This window comes from Panthera pardus, unplaced genomic scaffold (genome assembly GCF_024362965.1).
Source record: "Panthera pardus isolate Hobbes unplaced genomic scaffold, ASM2436296v1 HiC_scaffold_12, whole genome shotgun sequence".
In the NCBI taxonomy this organism is placed as follows: Eukaryota; Metazoa; Chordata; class Mammalia; order Carnivora; family Felidae; genus Panthera; species Panthera pardus.
The window spans coordinates 89,102,519-89,122,093 of record NW_026526677.1 but is presented as its reverse complement, the minus strand read 5'-3'; the positions used below and the strand labels follow the sequence as shown (position 1 = coordinate 89,122,093).

The following is a 19,575-nucleotide window of genomic DNA, read 5'->3' as shown; positions in this document are numbered from 1 at the left end:
TCCGACTTTGGCTCAGGTCATGATCTCGCAGTCCGTGGGTTCGAGCCCTGCACTGGGCTCTGTGCTGACAGTTCAGAACCTGGAACTTGCTTCAGATTCTGTGTCTCCCTCTCTCTCTCTGCCCCTCCCCACTTGTGTTCTCTCTCTCTCTCTCTCTCTCTCTCTCAAAAAAAAAAAAAAAAATTAAAAGGGCCTGTGTCATTAGATCGGGTCCATCCAGATAACATCCATATTTTAAGGGCAACTGACTTCAGACTTTAATCAAATCTGCAAATACCCCTCATATGGAAAAAAAAAATGTCTCTTCATAAATCATGCTGGAAAAACTGGAAAGCTACATGCAAAAGAATAAAACTGGACTACTTTATTACACCATATACAAAACTAAACTCAAATGGACTAAAGATCTAAATGTGAGACCTAAAACCATAAAACTAGAAGAAAACATAAGCAATAATCTTATGGAGACGCTGACTTTAGCAACATATTTATGAATATGTCTCCTCAGGCAAGGGCAAGAAAAGCAAAAGTAAATTTCGGGGACTACACCAAAATAAAATGCTTTTCCACAGCAAAGGAAAGCACCCGCGAAACAAAAAAGGCAGCCTGTTGATTGGGAGAAGATATCGGCAAATGATACAACTGATAAGGAATTAATATCCAAAATATATCTAGAACTTACACAATTCAACACCAAAAGAACAATCCAATTAAAAAAAAAATGGGCAGAGGACCTTAACAGACATTTTTCCAAAGACATACAGATAGCAAACAAACACATAATAATTGTGTCTCACACCAGGCAGAATGACTAGTATCAAAAAGACAAGAAACTGGTGTTGGTGAGGATGTGAAGAAAAAGGAATCCTTGTGCTCTGTTGGTGGGAATGTAATTTGGTGCAACCACTGTGGAAACAGTATGGACGTTCCTCAAAAAACTAAACATAGAAATACCATCTGATCCAGTAATTCCACTACTGGGTATTTACCCAAAGAAAATGAAAACACTAATTCAAAAAGATATATGCACCCCTATGTTTACTGCAGCATTATTTACAATAGCCAAGATATGGAAACAACCCCAATGTCCATCAACAGATGAATCATAAAGAAAATGTGGTATATAAATATATATACACAGTGGATATTAATCAGTCTTAAAAAAAATCATCTTGCCATTGTGACAACATGGATGGGCCTAGGGGGTGTTCTGCTAAGTGAAGTAAGTCAGTAGCAGAAAGACAGATACCACATGACTTCACTTATGTGTGGAATCTAAAAAACAAAACAAACAGACTCTTAAATGCAGGGAACAAACTGCCGGCTGCCAGAGTACAGGTGAGTGGGGAGATTGGCAACATAGGTGAAGGGGATTAAGAGGTACAAACCTCCAACTATAAAATAAATAAATCACAGAGATGAGAAGTATAGCATAATGAATGCAGTCAATGATACGGTAACAATGTTGTTTGGTGACACAGGGTGACTACCCTTATTGTGAGCATTGAGTACAGAATTGTCAAATCACTATGTTGTACATCTGAAATTAATATACACTGTAGGTCAACTATACTTCAATAATAAATGTTTAAAAACTCCCTCTGAACAGTACCTAGATCAGTGTCTGATCGAATCACCAGGGGAAAGGAATCAAGGGTTGGGGGGGTGGAAATCATCGTTAGAATGTTGCCTGCCACACTGCTCACAAGCTGCTGTAGCCAATGACAGAGTACCACAGGGATATAAAGGCAAGCCTGTCCCTAGGAAGCATGTGGTTCCCCTAAGAAGTGACCTGGGCTCAGTGGTACCCCATCAGCTTTAACAGAACTTTAGAACTGCACCAGTCTGGGCTTCTCCTACCCACCTTTCTTTTCTTCCCTGTCTCTTCCACAGGGGTCAAATCTGCATAGATCTTTTTCCAGCTGGAGGGATGGAACAGTCCCTGATTGGGGTATGGATTATTCAAATGTATAGATTTGTCAAAACACATCAAATACATACTTAAAATATGTTATGCTTAAGATTTTACTATATGTAAGTTATACGAAAGAAAGAAAAAGAAAGAAAGAAAGAAAGAAAGAAAGAAAGAAAGAAAGAAAGAAAGAAAGAAAGAAAGAAAGAAAGAAAGAAAGAAAGAAAGAAAGAAAGAAAGAAAGAAAGGAGGGAGGGAGGGAGGGAGGGAGGGAAGAAAGAAAACTATGCTAGGGGCACCATGGTGCCTTAGTTGGTTAAGCATCTGACTTCGGCTCAGGTCATGATCTCATGGTCTGTGGGTTCAAGCCCTGCATTGGGCTCTGTGCTGACAGCTCAGAGCCTGGAACCTGTTTCAGATTCTGTGTCTCCTAGTCTCTCTCTGCCCCTCCCCAACTCACACTCTGTCTCTCTCTCTCAAAAATAAACATAAAAAAAATTTTTTTAACTATGCTAAATAATTATCAATACTGTTTAAAAAAAAAAAAAAAAAAAAAGCCCTGAGCCTTTAATCTTTTGTGGAGGCATGCATTAAGCATTGAAATAGTTACTGACTGGGGTGCCTGGGTGGCTCAGTCAGTTAAGCCTCTGACTTCAGTTCAAGTCATGATCTCACGGTTTTTGAGTTTGAGCCCCACATCAGGTTCTATGTTGACAGCTCAGAGCCTGGAGCCTGTTTCAGATTATGTATCTCCCTCTCTCTCTCTCTGACCCCTCCCCAGCTCACACTTTCTCTCTCTCCAAAATAAACATTAAAAATGAAAAAAAGAAAAAAAAGAAAAACAGTTACTGATTAAATGATATGATGGCAGAGATTGCTTCAAAATAATCCTGGATGATAGGAATAACTCTGAATAAAACAAAATTGGTCAGAGGCACCTGGGTGGCTCGGTCAGTTAAGCATCTGACTCCAGACTGCAGCTCAGGTCATGATCTCAGAGTTAGTGAGACTGAGCTCCGTCCTGGGCTATGCATTGACTATACGGAGCCTGCTTGGGATTCACTATCTTCCTCTCTCTCCCCCTCCCCTGCTCTCATGCACTCACACACTCTCTCTCTCAAAAACAAGCATTTTTTTAATGGTCACATAATAGTCTTTTGAAGCTAAATGAGAAATAAAAAGTAAAAAGATACTTAACCAACCTAACCAACACTTGGCAGTGAACAAGAATTCTAATACACAATTGGTTTGAGTACAAATTGGTACACCTTCTTTAAAGATAAATCTGTCTAGGGGCGCCTGAGTGGTTCCGTCGGTTAAGCACTGACTTCGGCTCAGGTCCTGATCTCACGATTCACAGATTCGAGCCCCACGTTGGGCTCTGTGCTGACAGCTGAGCCTGGAACCTGCTTCAGATTCTGTGTCTCCCTCTCTTTCTCCGCTCCTTCCCCATTCATCCTCTGTCTCTCAAAAATAAATAAACATTAAAAAAAAAATTTTTAAAAAAGATAAATCTGTCTAAATCTACCAACACTGAAGTTATATGTACTCTTCAACCCAGCAATTTACTTTTAGGGTACCCTAAAGAACTCACCCATGTGCACAAGGAAACATGTACAGGGCTGTTTAAGACAGCACAATCAGCAAAAAATTTGCAACAATCTAAGTATCTTTGAATGAGGTAATGGATGAAGTAACTGTGGAATATTCATACAAAATATAAACAACCAAAATGAACAATATCTTTGTATATTAACATGGATGATATCCAAAAAAATGATGAGGAAAGGGGTGCCTGGTTGGCTCAGCTGGAAGGGCATGTGACTCCTGATCTCAGGAGCATGCCCCATGATGGCCATAAAGCTTACTTAAAAATAAATATTTTTTAAAAAATGGAACACACTCATTTATTTTTTTAAATGAGAAACATGCACTTGTTACATAGTTTTAATACACACTAAGTAATGCTATATATCATTTCTTTTAATGTTTACTTACTTTGAGAGTAAGCACACACACAAAGCAGGGGAGGGGCAGAGAGAGAATCCTTGCAAGCAGGCCCTGTGCTGTCAGTGTGGAACCCAACATTGGACTCCACGCAGGGCTTAAATCCAGAAACCATGAGATCATGACCTGAGCCAAAACGAAGAGTCAGACGTCTAACCAACTGAGCCACCCAGGTGCCCTAATGTTATGTATCATTTATAACTAGATCTACGTACTTAATAGAATATCATGAATGAGTATGATAATGTACCAAAATCAAGATGATGGTTACTTCTAGGTAAGAAGAAAAAAAAAAAAACAGTATCAAGGGTTCAACTATATAATGTTTTATTTTTTTGAAAAAAATATCTGAGGCAAGGTGGTAAAATATAAAGAATAATAAAGTTGGTATGCTGGTTTATGTTTCTCTCTACTTTTCAGTCTGAAATATTCCAAATTAAAAAAATAATAATAATAAAGTAAGGCTATCCCAATAGTTCAAGACAGAAAGATTAACTGACAAGTTATCTAACATTAAATTTTCAAGTAAGAGTTAAGAATCAATTTAATCAATTTGAAACATTACCTAAAATACCCACAATTAAATATTGATTTGAAAGTCATGCTAATGACACCATAATACATTCTACAAAAATGAATTTTGAATAACTAAACCCAAAATGTACTCAAAGCACTGTAGCAAATAATTTTAAGACTATAAAAATACATATGCAAAATGAATAGCCTACTATATCTATATTATTCTTCTTAATATATATATACTAAGTGAATATGACAAAATATGAAATTTAATTAAGTTTAGGCAAAGGGCACAAGAGTGCTATGATTCACTGTACTTTTCTGTGTATTTTGAAACCTTTTATAAAATGAAGAAAAATAAATATAACTGAAATATCTGCAGAAAAAAAGGTAAAATTAAAGTTAATGTTTTTAAATGCTGTTTTCTAGGAAATTCTTCCCAAAGATCTCCTTACTGGTTGTTCAAAAACAAGAAAAAAAAAGTTTACTTATATTTAATGTGTTAACCTGAATGAATATGACAACTTTTATACAAATAAAAACACCTCGCCAGGGTGCAGCGGAAAGAACTCATCACATGAACTTCATGCTTCTCCAAAGGGGAGCCTCTAACAGCATAACTGGGTTCTATAAGGGGAAAAAAGCCAAAGGTAGTTATTCCTAATTGTGATTAACCACCTCACCATTCTCTAGGTGAAACCTAGTTTTCTAGGTTTTCAAGTAGGACTTCACAGGTTCCCATCACTGGAGTGGAATGAATTTCAGCCCCCAAAAAGATATGCCCATGCCCTAATATAATACCCAGACCCAGTGAATAGCACATCATTTAGGAAAAAGATCTTTGCAAATGTTAGTTAAGGATCTTGAGATGAAATGATTCTGGAGTTAATTCTAAATGCCATGACAAGTGTGCTCATAAGACAGAAGAGGAGACCAGAGCACAAAGGACAAGTCTATGTAAAGACAGAGGTGATGACCAGTTATACAGCCACAAGCTGAGGAGTGCAAAGAGCTACCAAGAGCTAGAAGAGTCAAACAATCTGGGGTACCAGGTGGCTCCGTCGGTTAAGCATCTGACTCTTGGTTTCAACTCAGGTCATGATCTCACAGTCTGTGGGATCATGCTTGGGGTTCTCTCTCTCTCTCTCTCTCTCTCTCTCTCTCTCTCTCCTGCTCCTCCCCTATGTGCTTGCCCTCTCTCTCTCACTTTCAAAAAAAAATGAATAAAGTTTAAAGAAAGGGAAGGGAAGGGAGAGGAAGGGAGGAGAGGAGAGGGGAGGGGAGGGGAGGGGAGGGGAAGGGAGGGGAGAGGAGGGGAGAAGAGGAGAGAGGAGGGGAGAGGAGAGGAGGGGAGGGGAAGGGAGGGGAGGGGAGGGGAAGGGAGGGGAGGGGAGGGGAGGGGAAGGGAGGGGAGGGGAGGGGAATCAGTAAGCATCAGGTCATGATCTCATGGTTCATGAGTTCAAGCCCCACAACAGGTTCCATACTGACAATGTGGAACCTGCTTGGGATTCTCTCTCCCTCTCTCTCTGTCCCTTCCCTGCTCACATTCTCTCCCTCTCTCTCTCTCAAAATAAATAAATAAACTAAATTAAAAAAAAATAGTAAAACCAGGAATAAGTGATATTATCGGGGTACTGAGTCTCTGGTCACAAGAAATTACAGACATCTGAGCGTATGTACAACAGGATGTGATTTGCAAAAGCTAATCTGGTTAAAATGCTACATTAAAAGATGTGTTTAAACCTAACGTCAATTTATGAGTAAGTTGTATCTTATTGATTCTAATTACACAGAAACAAAAGTAACTGGATTACGCAGAAATTCTGACAGTTAAGCTCAACTACTTTTCCTCAACCCACATCTCCAAGGCCTCAGGCTGTTCTGACCAGCTCGCCCCCAGTTTCAGTGGGGATGGCATGGCCCCGACCCCACTGATGCAGACTATGTTTTGGAAATTCCAAGCCTGTATCCCCCTAAAAATCCCAACTACTGTATAAGCAAATCCTGTTGCTTTCTCCGCAAAACGTATCCTGAATTGCACTGTTTCTCTCCCGTCCTCTACAAGCTCAGTGGAAGCCATCACCACCCTTCACCTGGACCAGCTGTTGCACCTCATCCACCTGCCTGTTCCCAGTCCTGCCCGGACGGGTCTGGTAACCATTACCAAAAGGGTAGTGAGAGTGGTATTTCCAAAATCTAAATACTCGCCTCATCACTCATCACTCACCTATTTACATTTCTGATGGCTCTTCACTTCACTGTCAAGCTCCAGCCCTGCCCATCTCTCACTTTCCCCTTGGTCCACTGCCTTCCAACCACAGTGGCTTTTTTGTTCCTGCTGCAGACCACGTTCGTCCCTTTCACAGCGCCTCTGCGCTACTACCCCCAGAGTTCCAGATTGTGACCCAGCTGCCTCTTCACCCGGGCCTCACCTCAGAAGTCCCTCCTGAGGCCATCTGGGACCACACTGACTAAAACAACCCTCCAATAACTTGCCATCACTCTTACCTCTAATAAGTAGAAATTGGCTAACAACCCCATCACCCAACTTACAACACTCTTGTCTATTCTTTACACAACACTGCAATATTTCTGAAATTATCTTCTTTTACTTATTTAAGCAGAATGCAGATCCTATAAGAGCAGGAGTCCTGTCTGTATTTACAACACACGGAAGCAGGAATTTGTTTGTTGTGGCACAGGCACTTTGGAAAACAGATTGGCATTGTTTCCTGAAGTGGGACATTCACATATGCTATGATCTAACAGCTCATTTTCCTAAGAGAAACTCTTGCACATGTACAACAGAAACAAGTCTAAGCATATTCTCAGAAGCACAATTCACCAGTAACAAAACAAAAACTGGGGAACAACTAAAATGTCCACAAACAGAAGACCACATAAATAAATTCTGGTTAACAGTCACAGAAGGAAACATACATACAAGATGAATAAATTTTAGTGACAAGTGAAAACAAGGATAAATTTTAGCAATGTAATATTAAGTGGGAGAAATCCCCAAGATTAGATAGAGCATCATATTCTTTTTATAAAAGTTGACACATGAGTTTTTTAAAAAATAAAATATTTTTAGAAATACATAAATGCAACAATATAAATTAAAAAGGAAAGGAGGCGAATAATGTACATAGGAACCACTGCTTCAAATGTTTACAACTAGCTTGGTTTTTTTTTTCTTTTTTTTAATTACAAAAACAATGTAATGAGGATAAAGTACAAAAGACACAGTTCAGAATTTCAGGTTTGCCCCCGTCCCAGCACGATGGGAATACAAACCCAGATCACAGGTTCAGTGACACAAGTTTCTCCCAGTAGATGCCAGAATGCTGCCCAGGACAGTTCAAGTTTTTTGCAAGCCTTTCTGGAAAATGCTATGATGTAACGTGCAGCAATGCATGATACCAGATTAAGAAACTACATAATTTTAAATAGAAAAAAAAAAAAAAAAAAGTCCTAAAATGAACTCTTTACCTCTAGCAATAACACACTAGCTAAAGACTACCCTCCCTACTTAGCTGCCAACATTCTTCTTTACTCTTTTGGAACCTGTACAATATTTCTGCCTGGAAGTTAAGAGACAAATGACTTTCAAGACCAAAGTATTTATGGAATCAAGACAATAATGCAACAACCTAAAAGTGTAACAGGCACTGGTTAAAAAAAAACTGGGATATGGTCACTCAAGAGAATATCAGGCAGTCTTAAAAAAACAAAAAAAAAGAGGGGCGCCTGAGGGGCTCAGTCGGTTAAGCGGCCGACTTCGGCTCAGGTCATGATTTCGCGGTCCGTGAGTTCAAGCCCCGAGTCGGGCTCTGTGCTGACAGCTCAGAGCCTGGAGCCTGTTTCAGATTCTGTGTCTCCCTCTCTCTGACCCTCCACCGTTCATGCTCTGTCTCTGTCTCAAAATAAATAAACGTTAAAAAAAATTAAAAAAAAAAAAGAAAGAAGGAAAGATCAAGGAGACACTTTATATAATGATACAGAATTCTGTATTATGTAAAAAAAAAAATTTCAAGATACAGAAAAATGCATACAGTATAACACTGCTACAATTTCTGTTTAAAGGAGGAAAAAGAAAATATATATACAAAAAATAATTATACTCAAAATATCTAGGATATGAGTGAATATTGTAAATTCTTCTATTTCTTTTGAACATGTGATTATTCAAAAAATAAATTCTATATATTTTTAAATAAGACTATAATGCAAACCAAATATATTCCAAAGAGCATTGGCATTTTTCCAAAGAAAAACTACTCCAAGGTAGCTATTCTTACCTTCCTAGTTTTGTATATTCACAAACCTGGATGACAAAAATATTCTCTACTGTTCAGTGGTTCTGCTCTTATTTGAAGCTTTTCAAGGATTTTAAATTAGATTTCATCAAGCTAACGTGAACAACTCCTTTCACATTTAAAATGCTATTATCTCTCACCTATATGTAAATTAGGTTGGCTTATTTTTCTTATTAGCCCTTCTTTGTGCTTGAAAAGATTTATATCTATTATTATCAAAAGTGTACCAACAACCAGTATCAATTCATGTCCCATCTTTCGATTCAGTAGCAAGACAGTTCATATTTTTAAGTGTAAAAATAATTGGCCTTATTTGGTTTGGGGAAGAACTGTGGGTTTTTCCCCCGCTAGGTGTTAGGTAAATGAGTATTTATGTCTAAAATGACCTGTCATTTCCTTCATACACCCAACCACATACTTCAAAAGTGGAATGCTGGTTGGGCTTCTTGGTGTGGAGCATGTCAAACTGTTAAATTTTAAACCAGATAATAAAGCCCAAAACTGACCATCTTCACATTACTTCTCAAAATGGAAGTACTACAGCAAGTGCCAAGAAATAAAAAGTTAAAATGTCACATCTTCCTAGGGGGTCAATTTTAAACACTGTTACATTTATATAAATTTCAACATATTATGGTGTGTTCATTCCAAAAAGTCACGTGGATTTTAAGATAAATATGAGGGGCGATTGGGTGGCTCAGTCGATTGAGCGTCTGACTTCCGCTCAGGTCACGATCTTGCAGTTTGTGAGTTCGAGCCCCACATCGGGCTCTGTGCCGACAGCTCAGAGCCTGCAGCCTGCTTCAGATTCTTTGTCTCATCTCCCTCTCTCTCTCAAAAACATATAAACATTAAAAATTTTTTTTAAAAAGATAAATATGAAATTTGATGTACATCTAACATTAGGTGTACCTCAGCAGAAAGTCTGTGATTAGCCTACCATCAGCTGATTTTATTCTAAATGAGTAAAAATGTACACAAATAAGAAAACAGGATTCTAATCACAAGGTACCTATTTTTTTTTCCAGAAATTTGCATTTAATTTGAAAGCAGTTAAGATAACAAATCAACTAAAATGTCTAGTGTATTTAAAAATAGTCCCTATTTTGGGGGCGCATGGGTGGCTCAGTCGGTCAAGTGTTCGACTTCGGCTCAGGTCATGATCTCACGGTTCGTGGGTTCAAGCCCCGCATCGGGCTCTGTGCTGCCAGCTTGGAGCCCGGAGTCTGCTTCGGATTCCCTGTCTCCTTCTCTCTCTGCCCCTCCCCACTCACGCTCCATCTCGCTCTGTCTCTCAAAAATAAATAAATGTAAAAAAAAATTTTTTTTAAATATTCCTTATTTTGGCTCTCAGTTTTCATTAAGTCCTTGCTGTCTGGACCACCGCTAAATGGCGTAGAAATATTTACTGACTTGACAGCACAGGATATGTGACATTCAGCAGAGGAGTAACAACAAACTAAAGAAATAACTTTTTCCTGTTCCACTACAGTGGGTAAGTTTTCCTTGTCTCCTACCTCGGAATTCCTTTAAGGACGATGCTTGGCGGCTCCAGCCTTTCATTACGCCATCTCTTCAGTAACTGCTGATGCCTTCTTCAGTGTAGCACATTTACGCACAATGCTTAACGTGCTTTGTAGAATAGGAACACAAGGTCCTTATTCTTAACACCTTAAAAGCAGTAATGGTGACCAACCAGCTCTATATGTGTAAAAGAAGGAAAAATCATTTTCACACAGATGAAGCACACGTTCTGCTTGCAGGCTGCAGCTGCAACCTCTATTTCTTTCTGTCAAGTTTTCCCAGATAATTTCCTCTAGGCAAACACTGGATGTTACCTGCTAGACTGCTTTCCCTGCTACCACTTTCCAGTAACCTAAGGTTTTGCACAGTACTATGTCTCGAAGGGCACTTTTGTTGGAGCAGCCTCCAGCAGTGCACCCCTGTGCAGCACTTCACAGAGCAGACCATCAGAAGGACCCAGTACTTGCGTTTACCTTTGCACAAGTCTTCATGACAATTTGCACAATTCCAACCCAGCATACCCAGCTTATTCTAAGGCAACTTTCAAGTTAACTGCCCCTTAAATTGTTTCTTAAAGGTCTATCCCATTTTCTGACCCACTGACTCTGCTTAACCATAAATTTCCACATTTCTCTACAAAGTTAGAGCAGAAAAGGGGGTAGGATATCAAGAAAGAGTCAAAGGAGGTTTCTAAGTATTTTCTACAAGTAATGACCAGAATAGTGCTATTAAGTGCTATATCAAATAAGTGGTAAATAACTGAACATTTTCTGTATCAGTCATTATTGCAGCGTTGTCTTTCTAAGCCCATTATGTACATCTTATTGCCTTCTTAATTCATATTCAGAGGACTCGGGAGAAATAATGTTTTTTCTTATTATTGCCTCTTGGTTCATTAAAATCTATACTTCATAGAATGAAGCTACTTATCTCACCTGAGAGATGCAAGACCATAAAAGCATCCGAAGAGTAAAGCCACAAAATGTTAACAACAAACAGCTTGCAGAAGCATGACAAAATTATCTGATAAAGTTGATATCTGTGACTTGAAAACTTCAATATGTGATTTTATTTTACTGAGCCATATTGTGCACTTGGCTTCCACTAACATCGATGAGATGAGTGAGCACATCCATAGTATAATTTTAAAATGCAATTACAGAGCTTCAAAAATATAGATCTCAAAAAGGTTTCAAGTTTTTATTTCACTTCCAGTTAGTTAACACACAGTGTTATATTAGTTTCAGGTGCACAACACAGAATTCAACACTTCCTTTTACACCACCCTGTGCTCATCACATAGATCTTAAAAGTTTTTAATCTTTAGGGGCATCTGGGTGTAGGTTAAGCATCCTACTCTTGGTTTCAGCTCAGGTCATGATCTCACAGTTCGTGAGATCAAGCCCCACACTGTCAGCACAGGGCCTGCTTGGGATTCTCTCTCTCCTGCTCTCTCTCTGCCCCTCCCTCACTTGCTCTGCTTCTCTCTCAAAATAAATAAATAAACTTCAATTAAAAGTTCTAATCTTTACAAGCAGAAATTATGGCACTTATTAATAACTTCTAATATTGTTTTTTTTAAGTTTTTTTAAATTTTTTTTAACGTTTATTTATTTTTTTGAGACAGAGAGAGACAGAGCATGAACGGGGGAGGGGCAGAGAGAGAGGGAGACATAGAATCCGAAGCAGGCTCCAGGCTCTGAGCTGTCAGCACAGAGCCCGACACGGGGCTCGAACTCACGGACTGCGAGATCATGACCTGAGCTGAAGTCGGACGCTCAACCGACTGAGCCACCCAGGCGCCCCAAGATTGTATTTTTAAGGAAATTCCATACCCAAAATGGGGCTCGAACTCACAACCCCAAGATTAAGAGCTGCACACTCCACCAACTGAGCCAGTGAGGCATGGCAGCCCTCTAATATTATTTTATTAACTAATTAATTAATTCAAAATATATCTGCTTTTTAAAACAAAAAATGCAAAACAAATGGACTAGACTTTATAACAATTGGATGGATTTAAAACATGTTAGGTAATACCATCAAATATCTTTGGAAAACTAGAAACAGTATATCAAAACCGTCAAAATACAAAAACATATACACTCAGCAGTACATGTACATAAAATTTTAATATAATATTATTTACCATTATGTACCAACTATATTATACAGTATCTTCTTATCGAATTCCTACATCAACCCTGTTCAGTAGCTAAGTAATACTATACCCATTTTACTCATTAGAAAAACAGACTCAAGAAAAGTTACATATTTTCTCTCTCCCTTCCTCTCTCTGTCTCTGCCTCCACCCCCACGTATGCACACATGCTCTCTCTCTCTCAAAATAAATAAATAAACATTAAAAAAAGAAAGAAAGAAAGAGAGAGAGAGAGAGAGAAAGAAAGAAAGAAAGAAAGAAAGAAAGAAAGATAGATTGATTAAATAACTTGTCCAAAATCACAATGGCAGTCAGAGAGAATTCGAATTTAGGACACATCTAAGATCTTTGTTTTATACACAAGGTATGCTGGGGTCTCTTAGGGACACTGAAGATCATTCTGGTATGTGTCATGTTCATTTCTCCCTCAATCATTTAAGTTAAGTATAGTTCTCTGATATCTGGAACTGAGACCTTGAACATTTGTCAGAACTTGGTCTGGAGGTGAAATTTGCTTAAATTGAAATCTTCTAAATACACACCATAGGACTTTAAAAATGAGAGTTACAAAATCAAATAGTAAATAAATTTGTAAGAATCAAACAATTTTTGCCAGCTCTCAAGTTTGGCACAATGTCACAGGAAAGATTAACTTACAGGTAGTGTGAGAAGGAAACTTCTTCCTTTAATGCCACCAAACACTACTTCAAGCAAAAGCTATTTGGATATCATATTACAATTCTATTATTTCCCTAGTTGCTGTTTTTAATATTTGTATTTTTATTTTGCTTGTTCCAGCATGTAGATGAACATAAAATAAATATTGATGACAACAGCAGATCTCAGATTTAAAGAAATGTAAATTTCCTTTTGTTTATAAAATCATTCATCCACTAAACAAGTATTTACTGGTCACTTATTATGTTCTTTTTTTTTTTTTAATGTTTATTTTATTTTTTGAGAGAGAGACAGAGCATGAGCATGAGCAGGGGAGGGCAGAGAGAGAGGGACACACAGAATCCAAAGCAGGCTCCAGCTCTGAGCTGTCAGCACAGAGCCCGACGCAGGGTTCGAACCCTCAAGGCTTCAAGCTGTGAGATCATGACCTGAGCTGAAGTTGGCTGCTCAACGGACTGAGCCACCCAGGTGCCCCATACTGGTCATTTATTGTGTTCTAACTAGTGGCAATACAAAAAATACAGTCCTGCTCTCTTGGAGTTTACATTCTAGTGGGGAAGACAAATGTTTTTAAAAGGTATACTTTTGGGGTAGTGATAAAAGCTTTAAGCCTGTTAAAGTGAATGGAGACAACCTAGGACGGCAGCTTCACAGAGAGTAATGAGAGAAACCTCTGTAAGGAGGAAAGCTATGTACAGAGACGTGAATTCTTAACTGGGTGAATTATGTAGATATCTGATGGCTCGTGTGCATTGGGTGAATGGAGTGACAAGAAAGAGGGCTCCAAAAACGGGGCCCGACCGTGGAAGGATTTTTGAGCTGTGCTAAGAACTCCTGAAACAGGGAGCTACTGACAGGTTTTGTATAACAGGAACAGGACTTCCTGAATTAGTCAAAAGAATTAATCCGGCTGTTACATAAGGACTAGTCCAGGGCAGGGCGCAAATCAAACATGGAGACCAGTTTCGGATTATCGCCGTGGGCTAGTCAAGGAGATAATGGTGATTTACACCAGAGTGGTAGCAATGGACAAAAGTGAGAAATGGCCTGGTTCAAGATAGATCTTGAAGGTAGGGACAACAGAATTTGTTGATGTAGTGGTGATGAGCTAGGGAAAAAGCAGAGTCACAGTTGACTCCAAGGGTTTTGATAACTCAAGGTAATTTTCAATTTTCTCAATTATAGCTCTAACCCTAATTTTTCCTGTAAGTTTGGGTAAAATCTATTCACCCTGAATCTCCCATCTTAGAGGCCAAACAACCATGGAATTTATTTATAGTCCCTGCAAACTTTGAGGACACAAAACACCTTTATGTTAAAGAATTCTTTCTAAAGGCACTGCATGGCTTCGATGGTTGAGTGTCTGACTTCAGCTCAGGTCATGATCTCACAGGTTCCTGAGTTTGAGCCCCACATGGGGATCACTGCTGTCAGCACAGAGCCTGCTCCAGATCCTCTGTCCCCCTCTCTCGGCCCCTCCCCCAACTTGCACTCTCTCTCTCTCAAAATAAATAAACATTAAAAAAAAAATTCTTCCTTCTGACTCTTATACCATCTCAAGCATAATTCACAACAACCAAACTAAGTAAATGGCACCTTCACCTTTTCATATCCTTTCTTTTCCATCTTCTTATTTCTCAAGACCCCATAAGAAAAGTTACACAGTGAGGAAGCAGTGAGTGAAACTCCAGTGATGGTCATTCTTCAATGATTTCCCAGGCAACTAGGTTTGCTAATCTCTCTGTGCTCCAGCACCACCACCACAAGCCCACCAGTGTCACTGACAGGTGCTTTCACACACGTTAAAGATTACTCTGATACACAGACTGATGAGATTTAAAATAATCAACTGCCTTTTCATAGAACTTACTTTAAACACACATACACACACACACACTTAACAAACACAAGATTTTTCAACGGCACAATAAAATGTTATCTAAAAAAAAAAAAAGAAAAAAGAAAAAAAGCCTCAGCATATCATACACCTTATTAAATAGTAGACTCACTGTGCTTTCCTGTGTGGTCTTTCTACCTCTAGCCTTTGCCCTTTTACAGAATAAGATTCTTATATAGCTAACATTTTTTTGTGAACGCTTACTCTGTGTTAAGACATGTAGTAAATGCTGCCCTGGATAATCTCATTTATTTATCAGGACAGTCTCTAAGTGCTACCATTATCCCCATTTTGTAGGTTAAACTCATGACTGACCGCGCTACCAACCAAGAGTGACAGAGCCAGGAGATGCCCCAGGACTGATGCTCATTCTCTTAACTACCATTACACTAACCACCTCTTAGTCCACTTTAGGATAACCTTCCTAAAATACAAGTTGGATGATATCAGTTCCTGCTCAAATAAAACACCATCAAGTGCCTCCAAACACCTACAAAACAACGTCCACACTCAGCATGTTGTTAGCCTTAACCTCATCTCCAACATCCTCATTCCCCACACTATTGCTGGCCATTTTCCAAATATATTCAATACTATTCCCCCTGTGTCTATTCTCACATTAATCCATCAAATCATCCACAATCTGTGGAAACCAAGCCATCTCTCTAAATCAAACTCAAATGCCACACTTCATGAAATTATTTTCCAAAAATCAAGACATACATGCACAATTTTTTTTAAATAATAAATTTTTTCCACTTGGAGATCTCATAGCATTTTGTCACTTCTCACACAGCTGTCATCTATTTCTATCTTGTTTATACAAATTTTTTCTCTCACCTCTCAGACTATAAATTCTAAGGGAGGGACTTTTTTTGTAATCTTCATTTCCTACAAATTATCTGTACATAAAATGTTTGCAGAATTAAATCTGGCACAAAACCTTATGTTTTTAAGGATGTGGGTCCCACTTGCCAACTATACTTGTTGCGCAATGATCCCTATCTTAAAATTTGACTTTCAGCTAACCAAAACCCATCAAATGCTCGATCTATTACTTAGCTCCTAAACTCTAAGTGCATCCCCCCCCCCCCATTTACTGCTAACAATGGCTAGTCAACAAATCAAACTCTTCCTTACTAAAAAGGTAAGCAGCATGATACGGACAAAAATAATTGGACACCATTCAGTTTGTGAAATATTCTCAACAGATCTCATTTTATATTCTCTATTTTTCCATGTATGAACAACACATTCTTGAAAACACAACTACGAAATAGTTTAAAGACAAGAACTGTAATGATAGTGATAGTTTTTTATAAAGCTAAATAACTTTAATATTAGTAATGTAAACTAATACCTTGAAACACCACTTAAATTCATTAAGTGCTATCAGAAGTGACCTTTTTTTTTATTTTTTTAAATGTTTTATTTATTCTTGAGACACAGAGAGAGACAGAGCATGAGTGGGGAGGGGAAGAGAGAGAGGGAGACACAGAATCCAAAGCAGGCTCTAGGCTCTGAATTGTCAGCACAGAGCCCGACGCGGGGCTCGAACTCACAGACCGCGAGATCATGACCTGAGCTGAAGTGGGCGGCTCAACCAACTGAGCCACCCAGGTGCCCCAGAAGTAACCTTTTTTTAATGATATAACAGAAGAAAGTTTTTCTCATTATAATTTAAATGCCTCCTTTAAAAACTGGCAAACATAACTCCACTTGGAACCCTGAGGCCAACTATTTCCACCAAGTGGCACACTGCTGTCAAGCTCTCTTGATCAGCCCCAAAAGTGAACTCCAGTCTTCTTAGTGCTCCTCTTCATTTCCTCCCGCCACGATCTCCCCACAACTCCCCCCCCCCCACCTCTGCTGACTACCTCCTCATCTCTTTCCAGGGATCCTTCAGGAAACTTGCTCCCTTATAAATAATTTCCTTACATTGTAAACCTCTCTGCAGAACACATCCCTACTCTGACAGAAGGGGTTCTTACCAGGCAAATCTCCAGGTGAGTATGAAGCATCTAGCACAATAGCTATTACTGCATACTCTGCGGTCAGACTGCCTGGGATTCCATCTCCAATTCAAGCATCACTAGCTATGTGAACTTGGGGAAGAAAAGTCTAATCAAAGCACTACTTGCCATTCCACAACATGTCCCCCAAATTTCCTGCCTCTGTAAATTTCTACTGAATTGATCACTCCATAATTGTGTCATCCATCCTTCAGTGGGCCCATTCAAGTCATTTCCTTTTCTACAAGTTTTCCTTAGATCTTCAACAAATTCCCATAGTACCTAATTTACCCTTCTTACAGAATACTTATATTGCCTATAAGTACACTTTTAGATGATAATCCTTAAGGACATAGTCTATGTAATTTATCTCTGAATTTCCTGAGACACAACATATTTGTGAACCAAACAAGATGTAAATAATCTACTTGGTCATATTAATTTCTTCTCTCCCTCTCCCAAACCCCAAACGCTTGAGCATGAGATTTATATTTTCTTTTATGTTTTTTAGTCATTACAATCATGAGAAACCGCTGCAATAAATCCTTCCCATCTTTAATAAAAACTGAAAAAGCCTCGTAGTCTGCAAAAACCCAATTTTGTGTAAATTTTGAACACTATCCTTAAAAGCAACATTTCGGCAGAGGAAGGAGAAAGGAATGTTCCTGAAGAAATCTGGGAAGCCAAAAGAGAGCACAATGCATAGTTCAAGCCAGCAGTTAAGAATATAGATTTAAGAGGTGCCTGGGTGGCTCAGTCAGTTACGCATCCGACTTCAGCTCAGGTCATGATCTCACGGTTCGTGGGTTTGAGCCCCACGTCAGGCTCTGTACTAACAGCTCAGAGCCTGGAGTCAGCTTCAGATTCTGTGTCTCCCTCTCTCTCTGCCTCTCCCCTGCTCATGCTCTGCCTGTCTCCCTTCCAAGAATAACTAAACATGAAAAAAAAAAAGAAAAAAAAAAGAATATAGATTTAAGAGACATTCCTGAGTCTGAATTCTGGTTCCACTATTTACCACAACTGCAGCTTTAGGCAAATTATTTAACTTCTCTATCTCTTTATTTCCTCAACCATAAAATGTAGCTACTGGCACTACAAGTTATAAGGAATAAATGAAATCATATATACAAAAAACCTAAGTGGGTACCTGGTATACAGCTTACATCAGTAAATGAACATTAGAAGAAAATTTTTGTATTAATTAAGGGACACAGGTACACAGGAACTTGCACCTCATTAAAACTTCACTTGATTTTCTTTTGTATAGAAAGGTTAAGAAAAAATGAAATCTGCAGAAAGTGTTAAGATAGTTAATCTTGATACTATACATTGAACAAATAAACTGGATACTCTACTGGATTTAGCAAAAATAAAGTCTATGTAACAAGCTCTTACAAAGAAGCCCTTCAAAGTCATAGCACAATAATTTTGGCTGAATTATTCAATAATAAAAAGGCCCAGTAACAAACTAAATCCAAGGTACTACCTTTTTAGAAAAAGACAAAATAAAAAAAGTGGTCATTGATACCCAAATGATTTAGATAATGCAGTATGATACATCAAGTACTACCAGTAAAAGCATAATATTTAGAAATACAGTAGTAAATATTAAGGAGAAAAAAGCCAAAAGAGTTGAAAATCGTTGCCTCTATAGAACAGGAAATGGAGGCCAGATGGGGTTAAGTTAAATGGGATGAGACAGTGTCAGGAAACTGCTGTTTTTCTTTAAAAGTCTCATGGTAGTATGGATTTTTAAAATGATGTTCTTGATTTGGTTAATAAAAATACAAAGTAATTATAAAGGAAATTTTATTATTTAATTGTTTGACAGCAGGACCAGGGATGGGTGAGCAAGCAAGGCACCTATGATGTAAAATTTTAAGAGGCATCACTCTCAGCGTCCAGAACTTGCACATACTTGCTGGTCTCCAAGAGTGAGTACCTCCTTCCTAGCCTTGTCCAGTACTAGCCCAGTACTAGCATTTTAATAACTCAAATATTACAAACAAACAGTTGAGGGAACTGAGGCTGTTACAGTTAGTCATTGTATGAAATAAAATATACTGTGCAATACATAATAGACTTCTGCAATTATTTCTAACTATCTACAAATATGTATTAAAAAAATCTAGAATGATCTTCCTGAATATTAATGACAGTTGCACCTGGGAAGTAAGATTCTTCTGGGTAGTGAGATTTTGGATATACCCTCTATACCACTAGGTTTTTGGTTTTTTTTTTTTTAAACAGGCATATGTAATTTTTTTAATAAAATAAAGTGATTCTTTTATGCTTTTAAAATAAAAAAAAGTTCAGGGGCGTCTGGGTGGCACAGTCACTTAAGCGTCCAACTCTTGATCTAGACTCAGGTCATGATCTCAGTTTGTGAGTTCGAGTCCCGCATGGAGCTGGGCGCTAATGGTATAGAGTCTGCTTGGGATTCTGTCTCTCCTCTCTCTGCCCCTCCCCGCCTGGATGCACGTGCTCCCTCTCCCTTTTTAAAAAATAAAATAAAATAAAATAAGTTCAGCTCCCTACCCACC

At 38.5% G+C, this 19,575-nt stretch overlaps 1 protein-coding gene across 2 annotated transcripts in view; it reads right to left on the bottom strand.

Annotated features, from left to right (window-relative positions):
- ARHGAP32 (Rho GTPase activating protein 32) overlaps positions 1 to 19,575 on the bottom strand; it is a 298,270-nt gene that overhangs the window by 234,129 nt on the left and 44,566 nt on the right. Inside the window, exon 1 of one of the 2 annotated variants that reach the window (XM_019421407.2) lies at positions 10,278 to 10,461. The exons of the other annotated variant lie outside the window; for it this stretch is intronic. The gene's annotated coding sequence lies outside the window, so the exon portion shown is untranslated. Of the gene's footprint in view, positions 1 to 10,277; positions 10,462 to 19,575 lie in introns of those variants that run through there. 2 annotated transcript variants of the gene reach the window in all.